Here is an 18039-nt window from a genome sequence, read left to right as displayed (position 1 = left end):
GAGTGTTAGGGTTAGGCTGCTGGGAGGGAGGGTTAGGCACCCCCAGGGGGAGGTATGGCATCCCCTGGAGTTTTAGGGTTAGGCACCACCATGGAAGGGTTAGGGGAGGGGGAGGGGACAGAGGAGGGTTAAGATACTTACCAGCCCCATTCAAGATTGTACCTGATCGGGCTTTCGGCATTGGTATGAGAACCGCCGGCTATTCAGCCGTCTGTATTCCATACCGTGTTAATATAACGCCACTGATTTGACTTGATACATTTCCTATATGTGACTTATTAAACTTGTGAATTTTTGCTCAGGCAGATCTGTATTTTGCCACTTCTCCCAATCACAGGATTTATCTGGGAGAAATTTTTATTGATTTTTGTATAAACACATTTAATACTTGTTTTATTATGTCAACATCACAGGGACACCTCGTGTGTCACCTAACACACAAAATCTTTGTTTGCTTTGCTTTGTTTGACCTTATTTTATATCAATAGATTAATAAAAGGTATGCTTTCACTATTTGTCTGGTATAAAAAAGATTCCCCTCAAAAAGGAGTTTTTTCCTTTATATTGTTCTTCAAGATAAAACTTTGCCAAAGGTCACTATGAGCCAGTAGAGGGGGAGCAAGAAAGTGGGAACACAGAGCAGAGGTCACTGTGACTAGTTACAGGGGGAGCAGGAAAGCAGGAGCACAGGGCAGAGGTCACTGTGAGCTGTTACAGGGGGAGCAGGAAAGCAGGAGCACAGGACAGAGGTCACTGTGACTGGTTACAGGGGGAACAAGAAAGTGGGAACACAGGGCAAAGGTCACTGTGACTGGTTACAGAAGGAGCAGGAAAGCAGGAGCACAGGGCAGAGGTCACTGTGACCGGTTACAGGGGGAGCAGGAAAGCAGGAGCACAGGGCAGAGGTCACTGTGAGCTGTTACAGGGGGAGCAGGAAAGCAGGAGCACAGGACAGAGGTCACTGTGACTGGTTACAGGGGGAACAAGAAAGTGGGAACACAGGGCAAAGGTCACTGTGACTGGTTACAGGAGGAGCAGGAAAGCAGGAGCACAGGACAGAGGTCACTGTGAGCGGTTACAGGGGGAGCAGGAAAGTGGGAACACAGGGCAGAGGTCACTGTGACTAGTTACAGGGGGAGCAGGAAAGCAGGAGCACAGGGCAGAGGTCACTGTGACCGGTTACAGGGGGAGCAAGAAAGTGGGAACACAGGGCAGAAGTCACTGTGAGCGGTTACAGGGGGAGCAGGAAAGCAGGAGCACAGGGCAGAGGTCACTGTGACTAGTTACAGGGGGAGCAGGAAAGCAGGAGCACAGGGCAGAGGTCACTGTGACCGGTTACAGGGGGAGCAGGAAAGCAGGAGCCCAGGGCAGAGGTCACTGTGACCGGTTCAAGGGGGAGCTGGAAAGCAGGAGCACAGGACAGAGGTCACTGTGACCGGTTACAGGGGGAGCAGGAAAGCAGGAGCACAGGACAGAGGTCACTGTGACCGGTTACAGGGGAAGCAGGAAAGCAGGAGCCCAGGGCAGAGGTCACTGTGACCAGTTACAGGGGAAGCAGGAAAGCAGGAGCACCTACCCTCCATGACCCATTCCATCAGGTACAAAATTCTCTGCTCCTGGACTTACCACCTAATTAATGATTGCAGTCACCTGTGTTGAGCTAGGTAATTGATGAGACAGGTGTTTCACCGCAGGTGTCTGCAATCATACATTAGGAGGGAAGTCCAGGAGCAGAGCATTTTGTACCTAATAGAATGGGTCATGTTGGACGGTCTGGGAGCACAGGACAGAGGTCACTATGACTAGTTACTGGGGAAGCAGGAAAGCAGGGGCACAGGGCAGAGGTCACTGTGACCAGTTACAGGGGGAGCAGGAAAGCAGGAGCACAGGAAAGAGGTCACTGTGACTAGTTACAGGGGGAGCAGGAAAGCAGGAGCACAGGGCAGAGGTCACTGTGACTGGTTACAGGGGAAGTATGAAAGCAGGGGCACAGGGCAGAGGTCACTGTGATCAGTTACAGGGGGAGCAGGAAAGCAGGAGCACAGGGCAGAGGCAACCGATTTCTGCTCACAATGAAAATCCATCATAAACGCTGCACCTTTCTATACACTGCATAGGGGAAAAAACTGTTATGCATGAAAATACGGTACACCTAAAAGATTACACAGATATACAAGGAATATATGTAATCTATATTGGGATAATATATGTTGGCAGCTCAGAAACTCACAGATTAAACCACATTTCCTTTTCTGTTTCCAGTTTGCTGCTGTGATAGTTGAATCGCTGGATCAGTACTTTCCTAGTACGGAGGATGTAGAAGTCATTGCAGAGCCCGGGAGATATTACATTTGCTCTGCTATTATTGGTGCCCTCAATATAATAACAAAGAAAGAGGATTATGTGAAAGGTCAGTAAGTAACCGCTAGGAATGTATCCTGGATCTTTGTGACTTTCGTTGATGAGTTTAGTGACTGTCTGGAAAAATTGTCGTAGAACAGGTTGTAAATAGCTGCACATCTGTCCGGAGGCGCACCTCTTCCTGGCTACAGCTGCAGGTATACTTGTTTAATGAGAAGCACTAATGACGGCAATGACCAGTATAGCTATCTAGTTAGTTAATTCATGAATTATATTGTGTACAAATAGGGTAATGCAACTTTCATAATTGCTACTAACAAAATTCTCTACAATTGGCAGAGGTAAACCTGGAGCATATGCTAGTGTTGTAGAGTATATGCATTTTGTGATGTGTCCATCGTATGCAGGTTAATGCCCTTTTGCGCTCTATCCTACAAGAGGCCATGACATTTTAATGTTTACAAGTTATTAAGAATAAAAAAAGTTATCACTTAAAATTGATCACACTTTTTACCATACCACTGCAAATAACTCTTTGAATATCTATGAATATCAGTAGCACACACAGGGGGGGTTTCTGAGTACCCAGAAACCTCCTCTAACAGACACGATTGGACCAATATAACACGCCATTTAGGGTCCCATTAACGCCAGAGGGGGCCTCTGTGCAGCGGAGCCTCCCAGCTCCACTGCATCTTCTATTGTGCCAGGAAGTGGGTGCCCCCTCCTCCGCATCGCCATTTTCCCTGTAATATTTAGGAAGATGGTGCATGCACACAACAGAGCAAAACTCTAGTATTGTGCCAGAGTCTTTGCTTTCACTGTGCAGCACCATCTCCTCTAAGATGTCACTGGGCAGATGGCACCGCGGAGGAGGAGGGACCCTGGGTGCACGGTGTGCAGCGTGGACACAACCTACATTAAACTGTTATGTGAAAGTCCCATTGAACTATGGGCCTGATTCAGACCCGCTCGCAAGCGGGTTGATGGCCACGGCGTGCGCGACCCCCAGATTGAGCGAGAAATCACTCGCTCTGGCGCTTGTATCCAAAAGGGGCGGCTGTCGTTGTTGATCGACAGCTCGCCCCCTTTGGTAGGCGGGTCGGGGGGGGTGGCTTGCCAAAAGGAGGTGTTCCCGAAGGAACGCCTGCCGTTTGGGGGCGGCCCCAGTGACATCACGAGTGATGTCAGTGGTGAGCTTTCAGCTCTATTAGAGCCAGAAGCTCACTGGGGCTTGTGGGAATGAGACCCTACCACAAGTGTCTCGTCGCAAGCCCGATGGTCGCGACCATCGTGACCATCACCTGGCCGCTCGCATAGCTGTGGGTGGTCACCCACAGCTATGCGAGCGGCCAGGAGGCCGGTTTAGAAAAAACATGCTTTTTGTGACCGGCTCTGAATCAGGCCCTGTACGAGGGAGATAGAACCACATTTGTCTTGTACTGTAAAGCTTGTACGAAAAAACTTCCTCTGAAATGGCGCAAAATCACATAAAAACACAATAAATCAGTCCTTACATCTCAATGTTTCTTTGTATCTGGATGAGGTCTTTACAATATCTTTTGAGCATATATATTTTCTCCATATAGATAGGGATATTTCAGATAAAATCCACTCTTCAAAAAATTACTTATAACTCAGATAAAAAAAGAAAAACACAGAATACAGGGTTCGATGATGGCAGCAGTTATCCAAATGCAGTAGCTCACCAGGCATAAAGCTTTTCGGACTTAGGGGGTCATTCAGACCCACTCACGAGCGGCAGTACGCTCGCAAGTGGGTCGATGTTCCCCACTGCGCATGCGCACGACGGAGGGAGCTCCGTGGTGCGCATGCGCGAGACCCGGCGAGCGACGGGCTTTCCATCGCTCGGGGTCTCGCACCAAAGGGGGCGTGCTGTCGATGTTGATTGACAGCACGCCCCCTTTGGTGGGCGTGCCGGGGGCGTGCCTGCCAGACGGAGGCGTTCCCATGGGAACGCCTACCATCTGATGCCGGCCCCACTGACATCACTAGTGATGTCAGTGGGAGTGATTTTGGCTCTGATAGAGCCAAAATCACTCCAGGGCTTGTGGCTGGGAAACCCGACCTCAGGGTTTCCCTCGCAAGTTCGATGGTCGCGATGGTCAAGACCATCACGACCATCTTTTTGCACGCTCGTATATGCTGTGGGTGGTGACCCACAGCTATACGAGCGTCCAGGAGGACGCTCCATTTTAATGGAGGAGGGCCCTGATTCAGAGCGAGCACTCTGGTCAGAGCGTCCAGCTCTGAATCAGGGCCTTAGGCCTGTATTCAATGTGATTCGCACCCCACGATACTTTTTCACCTGGCGGACTTTTCACCTATATCGCGTGTATTGGGTGCGAAAACTTTTCGGGCGAACACCCGCGATTCCCCGTATTCAATTTGAATTACGCAAAAACATCACCTGGCGAAACTTGAACAGGTGGAAAGTCGTGTCCAAAATGGTTTAATCTGCCTGAGACCTCCCAAAAGTTGCACTGACATGGGGGTACATGAAAATGGGGGGTAGCATATTTTAAAGTTGCTAAAGTAAAGTTTAAAAAATCGTGAAAAATCCACCTGTCACAAGCACCTGCAAACTGAAAAACACCTGGGGCACATTTGGGGACCCCCTGGATTCTATTTCGCTAGTTTTTAAGTGTGTCCCCCAACTTTGGTATTTTTCACTCCCAAAATGAAAGTACTCTTTTGGGGTGTTCTGAAGTGTTTTTGAAACATTTTTTTTGACACATTTTACTTTTGGGAGGCTGTCCCAAGGGTGCTGGGTGTTTTTCCGACGTTTACACCTCAACACCCCAATTCTGCACTTTTTTCCGCCTGCTATTCATAGGCGAAAATTTTTAGCCGGGTCCATTGCATTGACTATCTGCATCGGCGAAAAGTATTTGGAATTGAGGGCCTGATTCAGAGCCGGACGCTATTTGCGCTCGCTCGTTCAGAAAAAGGGGCCGGATATTTAAATAGAGCTCTCGCTCTTTGCGGTCTGTTGACGCCTCTATGTCTGAACGAGCGAACGAAACATGCGTTCGCTATTTTGTAAAAAACTCCCCCTGGCCGCTCGCATCCTATGTCATCTCCGCTATTTATTAGATTAATCGAGTACATCGAAAGGCGTATGAACTGCTCGCAGTACTTGTGGTTGGATTTTCCTACCGCAATCATGCGAGCAGTTCAGGCTAAGAAACAGGAGGCACAAGGAATACTAGCTGGAAGTATGGTCCAGAGTGCAGACACAGGCAGTCTTGACTTGATGAACTGGACGATACTTCCAGCTAGTATTCCTTGTACTTCCTGCTGTCTCTAGATCATGGATGGGGAACCTTAGGCCCGGGGGCCGTATAAGGCCCGCGGAATCATTTGGTCTGGCCCTCTGAGTTTTTTTATGCTAGCCTCATCTGGCTAGCACGGTGCCTAGAGTGAGCTACTGCATTTGGATAACCGCTGCCATCATCTTTAATTGCTGCCCTAAGAAGGAGGTTCCTGGGACTCTGAGCCTCAAACCCAATTCGATCTGGGAGGTAACCCATTGATGAAAGGGGCGAGTTTACAACTTATTTATACCCATTGGGGTTATATGCTTTTAAAGTTTGTTTACATGTGAGTGCGATGTCTGGATACATTTTATTCTAATTTTTTTGGGGGGGCTATATTGCACTATGGGCCTGATTCAGACCCGCTCTTTAGATGCGCATGCAAATTCAGCAAGGCGGGCGATCGCACATCAAGGCATTAGCATGCCCACTATGTCTCAGTGTGTGATCGCATTGTGTATGCAGACGCCCACCAGCCTGTCTTAAGACGCCCACTTGTGCACGTCATCTCCAGGAAGTGTATGCAACCATCGGTAACATCGAGTACCATCGGTAACATCGAGTACCATCGGATGCGATCACAGAACTTGTGGCTGACCATACCCTACCGCACTGCGAGCACTTCAGTGTAAATTTCAACCAGGTGACGTGTACTATGACGCTGCCTCTTAATTATGCACGCCTCCGAAACGGCATTGAGACGCTCAGACACGCCTGCGTTCGCATCTCCACTCCCCTGTTTCTAGCGGCCAGCCCCTGTCACCCCCCACAAACGGCTTCTCCTGTCACTCACTCTGCTGGGTTGTCTATGCGCAGCAAGTGAACACTTCCCGATCTCTCGCACTGCGATGCGTATACATACGCAGAATGCTAACAATCGGCTGGCTGCGTGCGAACACATCTTAGTGAGCGGGTCTGAATCAGGTTCTGTGTTCTGTGTTTTTCTTTTTTACCTGAGTTGTTGAGGAGTTTTTTGAAGAGTGGACTTTGGGGGTCATTCAGACCCGCTCGCGAGCAGCAGTACGCTCGCAAGCGGGTCGATGTCCCCCACTGCGCATGCGCATGACGGAGGGAGCTCCGTCGTGCGCATGCGCGAGACCCGGGGAGCGACGGCTTTCCATCGCTCCGGGTCTTACACCAAAGGGGGCGTGCTGTCGATGTTGATTGACAGCACGCCCCCTTTGGTGGGCGTGCCGGGGGCGTGCCTGCCAGACGGAGGCGTTCCCATGGGAACGCCTACCGTCTGGAGCCGGCCCCACTAACATCACTAGTGATGTCAGTGGGAGTGATTTTGACTCTGATAGAGCCAAAATCACTCCAGAGCTTGTGGCAGCGAGACCCTACCGCAGGGTCTCCATCGCAAGTCCGATGGTCAAGACCATCGCGACCATCTTTTTGGCTGCTCGCATATGCTGTGGGTGGTCACCCACAGCTATACGAGCGGCCAGGAGGCCACTCCATTTTCATGGAGGAGGGCCCTGATTCAGAGCGAGCGCTCTGGTCAGAGCGTCCGGCTCTGAATCAGGCCCTTTATCTGAAATATCCCTATCTATATGCAGAAAGTATATATCCTCAAAAGATAATTGAAAAGACCTCATTCAGATACAAAGAAACATTGAGATGCAAGGACTGATTTATTGTGATTTTGCAACATTTGAGAGGAAGTTTTTTTTGTACAAGTTTGACCATTTGAAGATTTAGTGAAGTCTTCCATTCCCCTCAGGGGCTGCATTACACGATTATGCGCTGTCATTATTATTCTTTATTGCAATATTGTACTGTAAAGCTGCCAGTCCATGTTTTTGGCTCCTGAAGTGTTTTGCAATAGGTCGCTGACAAGATTCTCCTTCTATGGCCTGTCTGATACTGGACATGTGATGTGCCATTTACGTCTTAAATTGGCTTGTGAGCTTCCCGATATAGCTGCATACCTACATACCTGCTAGTACAGGTGAATGGGTGGGGAATATTGAATGCTTTTACCTCAGTGTGATTGTGAAAATGTGTATTTGCCGGTCTTCCTGGTAAGAAAATGCCGGGGAGCATTTCGTTTAAAGTTGGTGATATCATTGTACCACAGTGTTGTCGTGTTTAAAAGTAATGGAAACTCCTGATCAGAGTTGATAAATGGCCCTAGATTTCGTGCTGATGTAATGATGTTGTTACTTGCTATAGTATAATAATTGACCCAAATAATTTTATGTTTTAGTTTTTTTTTTTTCTGTGCTGGCATAAGTGTTGTAGCTCTAGGTAATGCCAGAAGCACAGGCGTGCGCAAGATAAGGGGTAAAAGGGGTTTGCGATATCATTTTCCCCGGACATAGGCTAATCTGCCCTACAAATGTCCTCAGGACATGCACTACAATCAACTTTTTGGGCCCTACCAAAGCAGGAAGATATTACAATGTGGTCTGTTTGAAAATCAGTACAGGGGGTAAATTTACTAAGATGTTCTATTAAGAAGTGATGTTGCCCATAGCAACCAATCAGATTTCAGGTATTGTCTTCTAAAAGGTGCTAGATAAATGAGAAGTAGAATCTGATTGGTTGCTATGGGCAACATCACTTCTTAAATAGAACTCCCATCTTAGTAAATTTACCCCCCCCCCCCTCCCCCCCCACAGGAGTCTTGAGAGCTGCAGAAGTGTGTCTTTCCTGACTGCAGAGGCACTTCCTGAAAAGCAAGTGAATGGCAGTGATGCAACTTCCGCCATCCAAATTAAAGTAACAAAACACAAGATACATCTACATCCCCCTTTTCAAACATAAAGAAACACTAAACAGATGTCTGGATGCAGGGACACTGCAACCAAAAAACCCCCAAAAAACATAAGAAATTAAGTAGCATACTGTTGTCCTGGAATTTTGGATTAGACCTGGAAATTATTCCAGACCTGATAACAAAGAAAGGGGCTAGTGGTGTGGCCAGTGTCTGAATGGGCTCACTATTGGGCCAGGGCATGGGACTGTCCTGTAGCCCAATAGATGTTTCTTCAGGAGACTCATTGTCCATAATAATGGGTGTTCTGACACCATTTGTCGGCGTCAAGTTAGGTGGAGGTGTTGACTCACACACCCATAGGAGGTGGTGCCTGTTGCACTTACAATAGATTGCACCCAGGGGTGCTGAGAGGGTGGGCAGGTACTAATTATCAGGGCCCGGGCTGCTGGATGGGTTGGGTGCCGCCCCCCCTCTCTCTATTAAATGACAGCAGCCCGGCACACGCTGCTGTGTTCCGGGCATCAGTGGGAGTCTGCTCTCGGCTACTTAGCAGCAGCCACAGCAGTCTCCTATACAAATGGGGGGAGCAATCACGCTTATCGCATACCCCACGGCTTTGCGCCGCTAACCCAGGCTGGCCTCTCTACTCCCCTCATTGCACCACATAGCTGTTGGGCCTGTTGGAAGATCGATACACAGGCCCAAAACTGTGACAGGGGTCTGGATATGGATGGTCCATCTAGTGGTCAATGGTCTAAAGTGATGGACTGTTTTATCATGAGTGACTTTCAGTCACAACCTGGAGTTCTGCAGAGCATTTTGCAATTTGCTCTCAACTTGTGGTCATGCAGAAGGAGACAGCGGAGAGGGTCAATTCGTCTAGAAAGGCAAAGAAAGACTTAAGGTCAGGAGACAGTTCCTTGGAGGAAAAAGCCTGTTGTGCAAGACAACACGAGCCAACCATTGGCAGAGGTGATCCCTGAATGTCGCATCACAGAGCTCCTCCATTCACCTGGAGGAGAGGACATCAAACTCTGTGACATTTAGGTCATCATCAGCAGCAGGGATACCTGAGTCTGGAAGGTGTACACGTGATAAGATGTCGACCAGCGTCACATCCAGATGGTACCTTTGAAACTTGATCGTGAAACGTTGAGTTCATGCAGAGGCAGTATGCAAGTTTTTGTGGAGAATGGTGCATGGTCTGTCTCAACCAGCACTGAACGCCCATAGATAAGCTCATGAAACATTTGACAAGCAAAGGCTAGAGTCAACAGATCCTATTCAATTTGAGCATTAATGCATTTCAGTAAGGACCCTGGAAGCAAAACCAATGGGTTTGTTATCCAAGACCATGCTGGGAGGCATCCATAGAGATCACAAAAGGAACATGCACATAAAAAAATTGCAGATCCAGGCTGGAAGTGAGCATAGCCTTGAAGCGATAAATAGCAGCAGCATGGCAGTAAAGCCAACACCATTTAATGTTATTGTGCAAAAGCTGTCAGAGCGGGGTTGTCACATCAATGTAGTTTGTCAGAGTTTTTGAAAATTAGTTGGGCATACCCAAAAAAAATGCTGCAGCCTTAACTTATCTCTGGGGGTAGGCAAGTGTTGGATAACCTTTGAAGGATCTGGTTTGACAACATCTGAAGTTAGGAGGTGGCCAACATACAGGAACTCAGTTATTCTGAAACGGCACTTGTCAGGTTTTAACTACATGTTGATTTTACAGATTCTTTGGAGGACCTTGTAGAGGTGCATGTCATGTTCTTTCATGGTGTGGCCCCAAACAAGAATGTCATCCACAAAGATCTCACAAGGTTATCCCTCAAATAGATGCTCCCTGCAGCATTGGATAATTCACACACAGTGGAGGAAGTTGTACCATCCCACAGGTGTCTTGAACGTTGTGAGCATGGATGGTTCCTTGTCCAATAATATCTGCCAAAATCTCCATTTGGCATCCAGTGTGCTACATATCTTTGCATTTGGCATGTCAGCTATTACTTGCTCCACAGTTCTGAGGGGGTGATGCAGTCTCATCAGAGCTTTGTTTGGATGCACAGGGTCAATGCAGCTGGATCATCTTTTTTACTGCAGTGACCATAGCCGACACCCATGGGGTGGCTTCTACCACTGGAGAAATTACACCCAATGTTATACATCATGGGACGCGTCTCGAGTCACGGGGGTGTTGACTCGAGACACTCTCCTTTCCCAGGACACCGGCAGAGCTGCTCGGCCAGGCCTTCAGGCGACCGGACCTGCCCATCAGTCCTTCTGTCATTTGCCAATAGGACGCTTACCTGCCCACAATGTTCCCAATGCCATGCAAAGCAGCCGGTCTATGATAAACAGCTGTGTGTTGTAATAGGACTAGATGTATCAAGCTTTGGAGAGAGATTAAGTGAAGAAGTTGCCCAATCAGAGACTGATTTGCGTAACTTCTTTGCTTTTTCTCTCTCCCTACAAAGCATAAAACATGAACAAAATGGAAGGTATAGCAAAACAGTATAAATAACAATAATAAAAATACGAGTTTGACTTTTCTTTCTGAATTACAGACTAATGCCCCCCATACTGTGAAATCTAGGCATCGTTACCACAGAGTTTGATGCTCTGTATAAGAGTGTTGGGTTCTGTACCTTTGTGCATTTATATAGTCAGGGAACTACTAAAGATCAGTTGTGCCACATAGTAGGAATGTAGAGCAGTAAACCTAATATCTTCATCTTACAGCAGCAGATGGGAAGGACAGGAGACAATTGTCCTATATTATGAATGATGGTCTCTTTGGGTCTTTCTTGCACTTTAAAATATGCAGAGAAGATAAGTGCCTAAAAATGATAGTGGAAAAGGTAAGTGTCCATGTGTTTTCCTCATCAGTGCGGGAAGAACTGGGAACAGCACACACTAAATAGGGGTGCAAGGAAAAAAAATACTGACTTTTAAAATATCGATGTACCCTCAGACGGGATGTAGTCAATTTACCTACGATCGGGATGCCATCGGTCGAAATCCAGGTGTCGGAATGCTGACTTGCAGGCAGAACTCCGGCGACGGAAACCCGACATCAGTTGAGATGCTGATGGCGGAATCCCAACAGCCGGCATCCCGATTGTAAGTATAGTGGGCCGGGATAGCTGTTAGCAGCAGGGGGGGGGAGGTTAGGTGATTAGGTTTAAGCTCCAAGGGGGGGGGGTTAGGGTTAGCCTATGGACAGGGGGGGTTAGGCATCCTACGGTAGGGGGGGTGGTTTGGGTTAGGCACTAACTAAGGGGGGAGGGTTAGGTTTTGACACTATGGGGGGAGCGGAGGGTTAGGTTTAGGCACTAGCCTGGAGGGTTTTGGTGCAGGGTAGGGAGGGTTAGGCGACCAGAAGGAGGGGTTAGGATTAGGGGGTGAAGGGTTAGGATACTTACCGAGCCCCTGTCGGGATTCTGAGCATTGGAATGCCGCTGTAGATCTTTTGACAGCCGGTCTCCCGACTGCCGGTCTCCCATACCCAACCCCCCTCAGACTATGGGCCCAGTGCAGACAGGAATGCAGACCTGTGCCCTCTTCTCCCTGCCTTGATGGTGATTTCACCATACAGCTGCCCAGCGATATCTAGAGTATAAGACCCCAATCTTTTACATTGTTCATTATTAATGCTGTGGACAGGGCCGCCGAGGCTTTGCATGGTTACTCTGGGGCCTTGGTCATGGCATCTCATTCTCGGGTAATCTGGCTGAGGACTCTAACGTGGGGTAATATGTAGCTTTGCATGTGATAAAGGCCATGTGAGCAGATTAGGATTTTACAAATGTTGGTTGTTACAGATCTGCTCATTAACTAAAATATCATTATGATCGAACATCAAAACAACTAAAGAAACACAGAGGATAGAACATATATGATTAAATACCTTATTTCTACTGAATTTTGTGGGTTTTTTTTAAATTCAAATGTTATTACTTTTTCTATCATTCTCAACCACATGCAGAGCCTGATTAGCGTACTATAGGGCCCGGCCTAGGCAACTTAGTGATTTAGGGCCTCCTTCCCCCTCAAATGTGTCGCAAAAGAATCCCTCAGTACCCATTACATCCTAATAGGTAATTATTTACTGAATCTGACTACAGAGCATCCTACCTCCTGTGCCTGGCTTATTAATTATTCTAATAGGGCCCATACACCTAAACGACCAGCATAAGATCAGATGAATGATACATTTTCCCTACGATTCTCCCGGAGCTCCCTGGCAGTCCCTGCAGCATGTTTGTGGTTTTTCTAGCACAGGATCAGTCGTAAGATCGATCCTTTGTCTCACAGGCTCATCAGGGGCTCATCAGGGAAACAGTCATTGAAATGACTTGAAATGCCACACGATGGATCGCATGAACAAATAAACGGCACGATCCTCATACGGATACGACGGGCAAGATGTGCTGCACATATGATCAGAAGAGACGATTGTACGAACAGCGGGAGGGTGCATCGGATCGTAAGTTACTAAAAAAAGACACGATTTTCACAAGATCCATCTTATGATTGCTCGAAAATTGGGTAATCGTGCTGAAATCGTATAGGTGTATGGGGGCCTTTATAGGTAATTATTTACTGAATCTGACTGCAGAGCATCCTACCTCCTGTGCCTGGCTTATTAATTATTCTAATAGGTAATTATTTACTGAATCTGACTGCAGAGCATCCTACCTCCTGTGCCTGGCTTATTAATTATTCTAATAGGTAATTATTTACTGAAGCCATATGCTATTGTTCTAATACCTTATTTGTTATAGTAGTTATTTTGTTCTAAGGATTATCTCCAGTCTATTGACTGAAGTGAAGGCATGATTTAGATCTACTGCTAGATGTTTGGTACGTGCTGACTGTTTACTAGCTTTCCCTTGGATGGCCAATGGGGTTTTTTCACTAATTGTGTTGACTCGAGACACTCTCCTGTATAAGTATCATTATATAGGCTGGAGGGTGCAGTTTTTAAAGTGCAGTCTTTTTTAAGTGCAAAACTGTAGCGTTAGACCAGCGTTAAACAGAAGGAGGATAAATGCCATCAATCAACAAACCACTGCTGTCTACATATTCAGGACTGTTACACCTGGACTCCCTGCGCAGTCACGTCAAGAAATCAACAGTTCTACTGCTACTAATAATGCTGGCCTACTGAGGTTTACATACATCTCAATGCATACTTGTGCCCATGTCAGTTTGCCTCTTTCCACTTGGAAATACTGTCTTTTATCTTAGCTCTCCTGCCTAGCCTCACTTCCTTTATCTGCTTACAGTCTACATTATGATTCAAATTCTGCACACATTAGATCCCCACTTTTAATCCACTCAATAACAAACTTGGTAATCTGCATACATATTTACCAACACTGTTCTTTCACTTGTATTTCTACAAATCTCTTGCACTCATATTTCATTTATATTTCCAATTTTCAACCCTTAGGGCTCTATTTATTAACATTATTTTTACTAAAATAAAGTGAAAAAGGGTGTTTTCACACCCTTTTCACATTATTTTAGTTTCACCTGTAGTTATTACAGGGCAATTGGAGTAGAATTAGTAAAATTCTACTCCAACCCCCAGTATCACTTATTTTTAGTAAAGCAGATCGCATTTCCCATAATTGTAATGGGAAATGTGATCCGACCTAAGTTACTAAAAATAAATTGTAAAAAAATACCGGGGGAAGCCCTGTGATAATAACGCCACCTGGAGGTGGCGTTATCCAGGGTCTCCCCCGGTTACCGGGCTCCCACTCTGCTCTAACGGGGAGACCAGAGGCAGGAGCCGGTACCAGTAATCAGCTATGTGGTCTAAGCAGACCGCAAGCTGATTGCTGTAAAACAAAGAAAAAAAAAAATTTTAATTTTTTTTTTACTTACCTGAATCCAGGGACCGGTGATCGGGCCTCCAGTGATGGCTCCTCTCCGGTCAGCTGGTCTCCCATAGTGCACTGCGGCCCGGTCATCAGGTGATCAGGCCCCAGTGCAGTATGGGAGATCACCTGATCGGGAAGCCCGGAGAAGACCACCGGAGGCCAGGAGGATGCAGGTAAGTGTAATAAAGGGATGGGGGTAGCGGGGGGGGGAGGGGGGTTCGCGATTGCGGGGGGCGGGGCTTAGCGCCGTGGGCGGGGCTTAGCGTCGGTGGGGGGGTAGTAGCGGTAATCGGTCGGCGCATGCGCGGGCTCTTAGTCGCGGTATTTTTTCTGAAAATACCGCGACTAGAGTGCGGATGGGATCCGCAGGGACAGAGCTTTATCGCAAGCTCTGTCCCTGCTAGGGATTTATGGTAAATCCCTGTGATATTGCCTGAATTCGCAATGCGAATTCACTCGGTAATATCACACTACAATCCGCATTCAATATGCGGATTGTAGTAAATAGAGCCCTTAGGGCCTGATTCAGACCCACTCGCAAGCGGCTGTCCGCTCGCAAGTGGGTCGATGTTGTGCTCTGCGCATGCGCACGACGGCGGGAGCTCCGTCGTGCGCATGCGCCAGACGCGATGAGCGAAGGACTTTCCTTCGCTCGTTGTGTCTGATCAAAGGAGGCGTGCTGTCGACGTTGATTGACAGCACGCCCCCTTTGGTGGGCGTGCCGGGGGCGTGCCTCGCTGACGGGGGCGTTCCCACGGGAATGCCTCCCGTCAGAAGCCGGCCCACTGACATCACTAGTGATGTCAGTGGGAGTGATTTTGGCTCTGATAGAGCCAAAATCACTCCGGGGCTTGCGGTTGAAAACCTCAACCGCAGGCTCCGGCTCGCAGTTTCGATGGTCGCGATGGTCACGACCATCGCGACCCTCAAACTGCACGCTCGTATAGGCTGTGGGTGGTGACCCACAGCTATATGAGCGTCCAGGAGGATGCTCCATTTTTATGGAGGGCGGCCCTCATTCAGAGCGTGCGCTCTGCTCAGAGCGTACGGCTCTGAATGAGGGCCTTAGTGTTATGGAAAAGTGTCTCACCAGATAAGGCAGGAAAACTTGGCTTGTAGAGTAGCCTGCGAGGAGGGTAGGATAACTTGGTTAGATGAGTTGCCTGTCAGGAGGGCAGGATTTCTTGGCTAGATGAGTTGCCTGCCAGGATTTCTTGGCTAGATGAGTTGCCTGCCAGGAGGGCAGGATTTCTTGGCTAGATGAGTTGCCTGCCAGGAGGGCAGGATAACACAGGCTGAAAATAGTTCAGGTGTAAATGTACAGTTTGATTACACACAGTAGGGCTGAGAAAACTGTAGCTGCTGATTATACAGAGGAAGCACGGACCCAAAGGCTTGGGCCTGTATACACTGAGCACAGCATGTGGATGGTGAATAGTTCAGGTGTAAATGTACAGTTTGATTACACACAGTAGGGCTGAGAAAGCTGTAGCTGCTGATTATACAGAGGAAGCATGGACCCAAAAACTTGGGCCTGCATACACTGAGCACAGCATGTGGATGGTGAAAACAGACAGCAAGCTAACAGCAATCAGAGCAGAGTGGAACAACAGTCTTGAATAATTGAGCTACCTGCTGAAGCCTGGAAGGCAGCGTGGAGGGAGACGGAGAGTGGTAAACCGAAGCAGCGGCTGAAGTGTAGACAATCACGGAGGATAGCTGGAACGACCAGACCGAGCTGTAGGAGGAAACTCTATAACCGGCGAGGGGGAATGAATCTGGAAGCTACAAATAGGAGGAGCAGCCAATCAGCAGCATATGGAGTATGAGTCACTCTCTGCAGAATCCCCGGTGCTTGGTAATCAGCGGAGCCGGATTCTGAGTCAGTGTAGGTCCCGAGCCGGTGGGAAACAAGCCGCTGCCACGGCTTGTGACAGTACTCCCCCTTGATGCGGGGTTGAAGAACCCCCAGAGCCTGGTTTAAAGGGAAATTCCTGAAAAAAATCCTCTTCAACATGGGAGCATGTAAGGCATCTTCTGGAATCCAGGAACGTTCTTCTGGACCATAGCCCTTCCAATGGACCAGAAACTGCAACCGACCTCTAGATACTCTAGAATCCAGCACTTTCTCAACCACAAACTCCTGTTGACCGTGGACCAACACCGGAGCAGGCCTGAAAGAATTCTAGTTCCCAAATCTATCTGACTTATGGACTGGCTTTAATAAAGAGGCATGAAAAGTGTTGTTAATCTTTAACGAATTTGGTAGTTGGAGTTTGAAAGCAACTGGGTTAACTTGAGAAATGATCCGGCAAGGACCAATAAACCGAGGACCTAATTTGTGAGAGGGTTGCCAGAGTTTGATATTTCTAGTGGACAGCCACACTAAGAACCTCATTCAGAGTCGGTCGAAGCGGCCGCACGGTCGTACGCCACCGATGTCCGCTAAACTGCGCATGCGTAAAGTTCGCAATGCGCGTGCGCAAACTAGCCGCTACGATCAGAAATTTCTCTCTCCTTGAACACAGCCAGGTCGGTAGTTTGAGTGACAGATTGAGGTGGTTGTGGGTGGTAACAGGGGAAGGTGCTTGAAAACGGGGGAGTGGAGATCCGAACGCAGGTGTGCCTAATTATGCAAACAGCGTTTTATGGGAGTGCATAATTAACAAAGTAATGTCATGGCACACGTGACATGGGAGGTTTTTACACTGACATGATCGTAGAGCTTAAGAGAGGGTATGGTCAACCCTAAGCTCTACGACCAGTTCCGATGGTCTCGATTAATCCTTATATGCCCGGAGATGACGTGTAATGCGTACGAGAAGGGGGCGTATTTTTTGTCTTCCGGCCGCATCCTCCCCTTGGTCGGCCAGCTGCCGATCCGATCTTAGGGACGCAACATGCGAGTGCATCATTTGCATATCCGGCCCCTTTTCCCGTACGACCGCTTCGACCGACTCTGAATGAGGTCCTAAGTCCCCCCTTTTGAACTTGCAAGGCCTCCGATGTCTATCTGCCAATTTCTTAGAATGGAGAGATGCCTTGAGGAGATTATGATGCACCTTGGCCCAAATTCCACGGAGTCTGGAAACAGTCCCTGCATCAGAGGATCTGGAGAATGATAAATCAAATGAATTGGCCCGAGGATGTTGGCCCGTCACACAATAGAAGGGTGAAACTGAAGATGCAGAGTGACAGGAATTGTTAAAAGCAAATTCAGCCATGGGAAGATGAGACACCCAATCATTCTGGAATTTTGAGATGTAACACCGTAAATATTGCTCCAGGGTTTGATTAGCATGTTCTGTCTGCCCATTAGACTGTGGGTGATACCCTGAAGACAAGCTGAGACTGATACCCAGTGCAGTGCAGAAACATCTCCAAAACCGTGCAACAAATTGCATCCCACGGTCGGAAACAATGTCACAGGGTAGACCCTGCAAACGAAAAATGTGTTCCAAGAAGAGGACAGAAAGTTCTTTGGCAGCTGGCAATTTGGGCAGAGGAACAAAGTGCGTCATTTTGGTAAAGCGGTCCACGATAGTCCAAATAACTGAACAGCCAGCAGAGCGAGGAAGGTCCACAATGAAGTCCATCGCAATGTATGTCCAGGGTCTTTTTGGTGTGGAAAGAGGAAGCAGTAATCCTGATGGGGTACGAGGAGTCTTGTTACGAGCACAAACCTCACATGCCAAAACAAACTCCCGAATGTCCAAAGCCAGCC

General features: G+C 47.9%; 1 pseudogene; it reads left to right on the top strand.

The window, feature by feature from the left end:
- LOC148522736 (antizyme inhibitor 2-like) overlaps window positions 1-18039 on the top strand; it is a 77117-nt pseudogene that overhangs the window by 48485 nt on the left and 10593 nt on the right.

The sequence above is a fragment of the Taudactylus pleione genome, unplaced genomic scaffold (assembly GCF_031769625.1).
Source record: "Taudactylus pleione unplaced genomic scaffold, aTauple2 ptg000140l, whole genome shotgun sequence".
NCBI lineage: Eukaryota > Metazoa > Chordata > Amphibia > Anura > Myobatrachidae > Taudactylus > Taudactylus pleione.
The sequence above is the reverse complement of the archived record's forward strand: the minus strand, read 5'-3'. Positions and strand labels throughout refer to the sequence as shown.